This window comes from Gossypium hirsutum, chromosome A07 (genome assembly GCF_007990345.1).
Source record: "Gossypium hirsutum isolate 1008001.06 chromosome A07, Gossypium_hirsutum_v2.1, whole genome shotgun sequence".
Classification (NCBI taxonomy): Eukaryota; Viridiplantae; Streptophyta; class Magnoliopsida; order Malvales; family Malvaceae; genus Gossypium; species Gossypium hirsutum.
In genome coordinates this window covers 8,996,496-9,003,546 of record NC_053430.1, presented here as the reverse complement: position 1 = coordinate 9,003,546, position 7,051 = coordinate 8,996,496, and the positions used below count along the sequence as shown (strand labels likewise).

Genomic DNA, 7,051 nt, shown 5'->3' with positions numbered 1-7,051 from the left:
TTTAAAAAAATAAAATATTATAATTTGTCTACATTTAATATTATTTTACAAGAATTTACAAAAAATTAACGATTCAATAATTTATATAAAAGAAATTAACAAAGTTAAATTTTAAGAGAATATTTGAATTTTTTTTTTCGGATCGAAACTATGGTATCTGTCATCTATCATGGATAAAGTCAAAAAAATTGTTTTAGGGAAGGCCAAAGATGAATTATAAATTTTTGAGAGGTTAAAGTATAATTTTATCGTTATACTAACTTATAATTTTGTAAACTTCAAAACAATTAAAATACATTTTTACTATTCTTTTTACTGGGGAGGACAAGACCACTCCTTATTTACACCCCTACTATCAATAGCAATGGTTAATTATAATTGACCAGAAAATATGTTTGATTTATGTAAGTAGAGAATAATTATGAGATGAGCACTTGCTACTCTATATGTTAAAACTTTAGGAGAGAATCTGCCTAAGGAGAAGAAAACGACTCCTAAGGAGAATGTACGTTAGTGTGGTTGTACCCTGCATAGAGTGATTTGATTTCCTTGATTATCGATAACTAATGCTGCACCACCAACAGCTTGTTGTTGGGGGGGGGGAAGGAAAAAATGAAATATTTAGTCGGTGGGGGTTTTTTTTAACATAGTAAATTATATGTTTATTTTTATTGAGTTAATTATATTACATTAGTTATATTAATTAGATTATTATATTACTAAAATTATTAATTTAACTTTTAAATGATACATCTGAACTTATTTAAGTAATAATGCGGAGGGAAATGTGTTTTTACTTTTTTCTTAGTTATTGTAAAAGGAAAAATTTTAATTCAAATATAAATTTTTTTATTAGTTGATATATTATTTAACAGTTGAACTAATAATTTTAATAATAAAAGAACTTAATTGATATAATAAGATAGTGTAATGATGTAATTAGAATTTAGTAAGAAGACATTTCCTAATAATATAGAAAATTGGTTATTGAGATTTGAGAAAACGTAGGTTGATTATTGAATGGACATCACATGGAAAAGATGAAGCGAATGGGTTGACTTGTTGATCCCTCACTTGCCTAAATTATTAGCTCAATCAAATCAGCAACAACTTCACCAAATTAGTGTAAATGACTGATTTGAAACCTTTGAGCAAATTCCTTAACTAAGCCGCACCTAACTAATTAAATTCTCCTCTTCTATATATATATTTTTAATATTTAATTACAAGTGGAGGATAATGCTCTAAACAATTCGAACTCAAACCACACTTAAGATAGTAAACACTTTAATTATTAGGTGGGGTTCTTTTCTTTTATCTTTTGCTACACTATATTTCATTGGTTTCATCCATTTGGTTTTTACTTATAATTTTTTTTAATAAATCAATTAAATCACCTAAACAACTAAATTAAATTTATGGATTTAATTCATCGGTTTAGTCATTTTTTTAATTGATTTAATCAATTTTAATATGAGAAAACCGATCCAATTAACTTCAGTTGAGAAAACCGATCAAACGAATTAACTTTGATTCGACCAGTTTAGTTGGTTCTTCAGTTAATTGATCTTGGATTATTGAATTTGGTTTATATGATTATATATTTATTATATATTATAAATATAAATATATTATAACTAATTTAAAAATAATATAAATTAAATTAAATTCTTTTGTCTGTTTGGTTTTGCAATTCAAAAATTGATAATCAAACGATTAAACTTAGGTCAAAACCGATCAACCTACCTGACCCGAGTTAGTTTTTAATTAAAGCCGAAAATTGCACTCCCGAATTTAGATCCAAAAGCAAATTAATTGAAAAAAAATTTTAGTTTGGTTGAGTTATTTTTTTTTAAGGTTTTTAAGATGTATTTGTAGAATTAATTAATTAGTTGAATTAGCTTGGGCTGAGCTATTTTATGTTTGAGTGTTTAATTTTATATTTGAGTAATTAATTGAATTGGATTATTTATTCAAATTGATTAATTAGATTATTTATATTTAATTAATTGAGCTATTTTCTAATTGAGTAATTAATTGGGTTGAATTATTTAATATTTGAGTTGATTTATATAAAAGTAAGTGGGTGTATTTAAATATTGGATTGAGTTTAATGTTTAATCAATTTATTTAATTAATAAAATAAGTGGCGAAATAATTAAATAAACCAAATTATTTTAGTTTATTTAGTCCATCTTATCAGTTTAACTGATATGTTACACCCAAAACTACTCATCTATAAATTTATAAATTTGTACCATCATTCCCCTTAATTAAAGCTTGTCCTTCAAGCCATAAAAATTATGATGTTAGGATTGAGTAAGAAAAAGTAACATAGATTTTTTTCTTCCAACTTTAAAAAAAATTATTTTAGCACTTTATTTAATTTTTTCGTCTTTTTTAATTATTATTCTTTTTTATTTATCAAACCACCTCAAAATAGATAGAAAAATTATCAAAAATTAACTTTACTAATATGAACATATATCATGGGTTGTGCATGGGATTACAATAATAGAGTAAGACCTGAATAATTAATGCGACTAGCACAACTCGAATCTAGACCACACTTATAACGATGAACACCCTTAACCATCAAACTATGACATGGGGTTCACTCGAAATATAATTTTAATTTATGTAAATATGGCAAAGAAAGCCGATTCACCAATTATTATTCCTTTATAACCATTAATACAATAATTTAAAAAATTAGATTCAATAAAATTACTATTATTAGATACAGGAAATCATAGATTCTTGAAATCAGCTCAGATCATTTACTTTAGTAAATTACCCTAAACTTATTGTAATTAAATCTCACATACATTTCATCCTTTTGGTCATTGAATCCCAAATTAATTGGTAGTCAATTCAATCTTTAACCAAAAAAAAAAACAAAGTTTATATTATAAGTCACATGTTTCGGTACAAAAATCTTTTATACTTAATTACTATATTTCTTAATATATATATATTTCACACATAAACAAAGGAGATGCATATAACAATTTTTACATTCTAAATTTTTTCCATCATCATTTATATGGATGTGTTTAATTGGGAGGAAAAATGGAGATGAAATGAGGGAGTGAAAAAAATAGAATAATAAAAATAAATTTTGAATGTGCTTGGTTGAAAAAAAGTGAGGAAAAAAATAGGAGAGAAGATCATTTTTTATCATAATGCATAAAAATTAATCATTTCAAATTGGAATGATGAGAGAGATGTGCAAGTTAATTCAAAAGAATGCATTTTCAAATGTTTTACTTTCTTTTTATTTTTCTCTCTCTCCTACTAAGCATACTTATGAAAAAAAAATTTGGTTTTCATCCTTCTAGTTTTCTAACCCTTCAATTTTTCATCCTTTCAATTGTTTTTCCACTCTACCAACCAAACCCTAAAATCTTTATTACTCTTTTATTTTGTATTGTATCTTAATTGCTTTGTTTTGATTTTACCGTGCAACGTTTCAAATTATAATTAACTTATTGATTAATATAAAGTAACTAATCGCAATATACGAATAGCAAGAAAGAATAGTGTCAAAATTGTTATGAATCAAAGGTGTAATTTACCGTAAAATTGTATAACAATAACATGTTGATAGGTTTGAAGGTAAGGTGAATTTTGTGACAATTTTTTTGTGGCTGAAACAGTGCCCACAATTTGATGCATTATTTTATTGTCATATTTGTCTATTTACAGAGTTAACAAATTTTACAAAAAGAAAATATTGGACTATTTGTTTTGAAAATATTTGGACAAGTTAAAGCCCGGAATATGAAAAAAACCAATTGAGTTAATGTTGAAGACTTGAAGATTGGTTTTTTGCAGAACAAATTAAGTTGAAGACTTTGGATTACACTAAGACTCTTATGGAATTATTATCCTATGCTTATTTTTTAGCTTTACTTTATAGACAAATGATTAGAATAGGACTCTTATGTAAACAAAACTTAAGTACTACATAAACTTAAGTTTTGTCTAGGTTAAAGGTAACCGAAAGTAATTGAGAGATTAAGAGAGCACAAATTTGTTCAAGTGAGGAATATTTTATGTGTGCATTGCTTCTGTAAGCTATCAAGAGAGTCTCTAGATTGCAAAACTAAACTTTCGAGAGGGAAACTTAGTGGGAGAGTGATCTAGTCTTTGTACAACAATGAGATTTCTAAATTGATGAGTGTTAGACCAATACTAGGATGTAAAAAATTAGTTGCACTGTGAGGAAGATAGTGAATCATTGTTATGGATAAAGACCTGCATAGATTAAGGTCGAATTGCATAATTTTGATGATCATTTTTATATTTTACGCACTTTTACTTTCATAGTTGAAATAGTAGCTGTAGTGAACAATTTTGGCCCGGGCCCGCTAAAAAACCCCAAACATATATATAAATATAAAATAAATAAATAAATAAAAAACCACAGTCCATTAAATATCCTTTTTTACAGTCCAAAACCCAAAATTAATACAAGACCAAAACTTAAATCTAATAACAAGTCCAATTACATGGCCCAATAACCAATGCCCTAGCCCAAACTTGTTACAAGCCCAAACGGCCCAAATACTGAAACCAAGACAGAAACCCTAGCAGGTCCACCAAGCCCCAGCCTCCATGCCTCCATATGCCCCAACGTTTCAGCAGCCACGCCACAGCCCTTGTACGCCATGCCCGTACCTCCGTACACATGCCAGCAGACTCCGTACCTGCGAGTAAATACAAAACCACAACAGCAAATACGAAAAGGAGAATTCGTATTGATTTATTATTATTATTTTATTTTGGATCTTTCTTATTTCTGTTTCGGCTATAAAGCCAAAGCTTTTGTTCATTGTAATATTTACGCGCAATCGCATTAGAAAGCAATACAGACACACATTTGGCATATCAAATACAAAGAAAAAGAGCAATCGAAAAGGTGATTTGAAGCGCCTTGTTTCTTTTTTTATCAGTTCCATTCCTTTTTTTATTTTGTCTTTTTTCTTAGCATAACAAAATAAAACGAAGGACTTACCTCACTGCTAGGCCGTCGGTCCCCTTTCACTTTGTCGTAATCGGAGTTAGAGGGGGGGTCTGTGGCTAAAACGGGCCGTACTTTGAAGCTTGGAGCGCCGGTCACCATACCTTGCAGAGTGCTGGTGTTTTTGAGGGAAAATGAAAAGTGCGGCTGTTGAAAAGGGGGAGGCTAGGGCATGGTTAGGGTTCGGCTGAAGGAAGGTAATGTTAGCTTTATAAGAGAGCGAAAGAACGACGCCGTTTTGACCAATTTTTGGTGGTCCAAATACTACGTCGAATGGTGGCCTTCACCCGATGACCCGACCCACGCATGATTCAGATCCGCGTGTTAGGTCTGGAAGGGACAATGGCGTACTAAGCCCCTTCTGCTCGTGCCATAATTCAGTTGAAACCCCTTTTATTCCCTTTCGCTTTTTAATTTATTCCTAAGATTTGTACATAGTCCCAATTTAATCAACGATTAAATGTTGCATTTTAAAATTCGGGGACAATTTTCGCTTTAGTCCTTGAACATTTGTGTATATCAAGCTTTTATCCTTAAATTCGTCTTTTGGCTTTTCTTCTATTCGTGAATTATCCTTCCAGTTTTATTTTCACTTCGATTAAGTACACTTTTGCTATTTCAGCTCATATTTTCATTCTTTGCAATATTTTCAAATTTACTTGTCATTCACCTTGCAATATACTATCATGGACTATTTTATTAGCCTTACATAGTTCAAATCGTATGTGTATATGTATATATCTTAATCCATTCTACTTACAATTTATTTGTTTTATACTCTCTCATATATCATCATATTTATGTGTGCATTGTCAATATGTGTCATTAACCTAAAGCAATTGGTTTCATGAAATTATTTTATACATCATTCATTTCAAAATTCTTTTTGTACATGCATAGATATATTGAGTCGGATGTTTGATTCATACACTTCCCTAAACCCATGTATTTTATAACAAAGTTATTTTTATTTCTATTTCATGCATATTATTAAAATTATATTTTTTATGTATATATGATATCCTTTAAACACATTTTTATATTATATTATATAAATCTTATAATATGTCTTTTAAATCATCGTTATGCGAGCATACATATTTATAGATACCCAAACTTGATTTACATATTATTAAATCAATGTATTTTATACATATAGTTTTATATATATATAAGCATGTTTTTTAAATCTATTGTGCAATTTATAATAAAATTAATTTAGCCCTATGCATATTATCATTTCTATGTTATTTTACATGTAATTACTTTTAAATTTATTATGTGTATATATATATTAATACACTTATTACTTTAATAGTTTTTTTATATTTAAAATGCTTTTTGCTTTGTGATTTATCAAGTATTTTCTCTATAAACATATATGAAATAATTTTGGAAATTTCATTGTTTTTTATTATAAAATTATTTTTGTTTGAGTATATCTTCATATTATATTGCTTTTGTGTATATATAGTCTATTATTTTAAATGTTTTAATATAGGGATGTGTACAATTTTTAGATTATTTTGAAAATTTATATATATCTCATTATTAATTTTATGTCTTTCGATAGATTCACATGTATATATGTTTTATAAATCATCATGTAGTTTGTCAACTTTTGAATGCACTTGTGTTTAAAATATTTCACATGCAACTTGATTCAAACTTTCATTCTATAATGTCTATTTCAAAAAACTAAATATCTAGCCCTAGTTTTTTATATATACAAATTTGTCAACCCGCATTTTATGTGCCCATTTATTCGTCATTACTTTAAAATAGTTTTATACCATGCTATTTCTTCGATTTGCATTTTGTTTGTGTATCTAATAGTAATCATTTTATTATGTCATATATGTTATCGTTGCATATTATTTATTCATTGTTTCATATTGTCATGTTAATTATTCTCCATGCATGGTTGAAATTGAGTTATACTTCCAAACTAGTTATGCTTAGTCATTTAAGTTCTTGTAGTTGATTAAATAAATTGTATTATCTTCATTTTTCATTGTCGTATTT

The 7,051-nt window shown here is 27.7% G+C and overlaps 1 long non-coding RNA gene across 1 annotated transcript; it reads right to left on the bottom strand.

Annotated features, from left to right (window-relative positions):
- Positions 1 to 4,415: 4,415 nt before the first annotated feature.
- On the bottom strand, positions 4,416 to 5,691 carry LOC107926609 (uncharacterized). The gene is made up of 2 exons (XR_001692218.2): positions 5,021 to 5,691; positions 4,416 to 4,712 (listed from the first exon to the last, which is right to left on the bottom strand). It is a non-coding gene; the product is annotated as an uncharacterized lncRNA (long non-coding RNA).
- Positions 5,692 to 7,051: the final 1,360 nt, after the last annotated feature.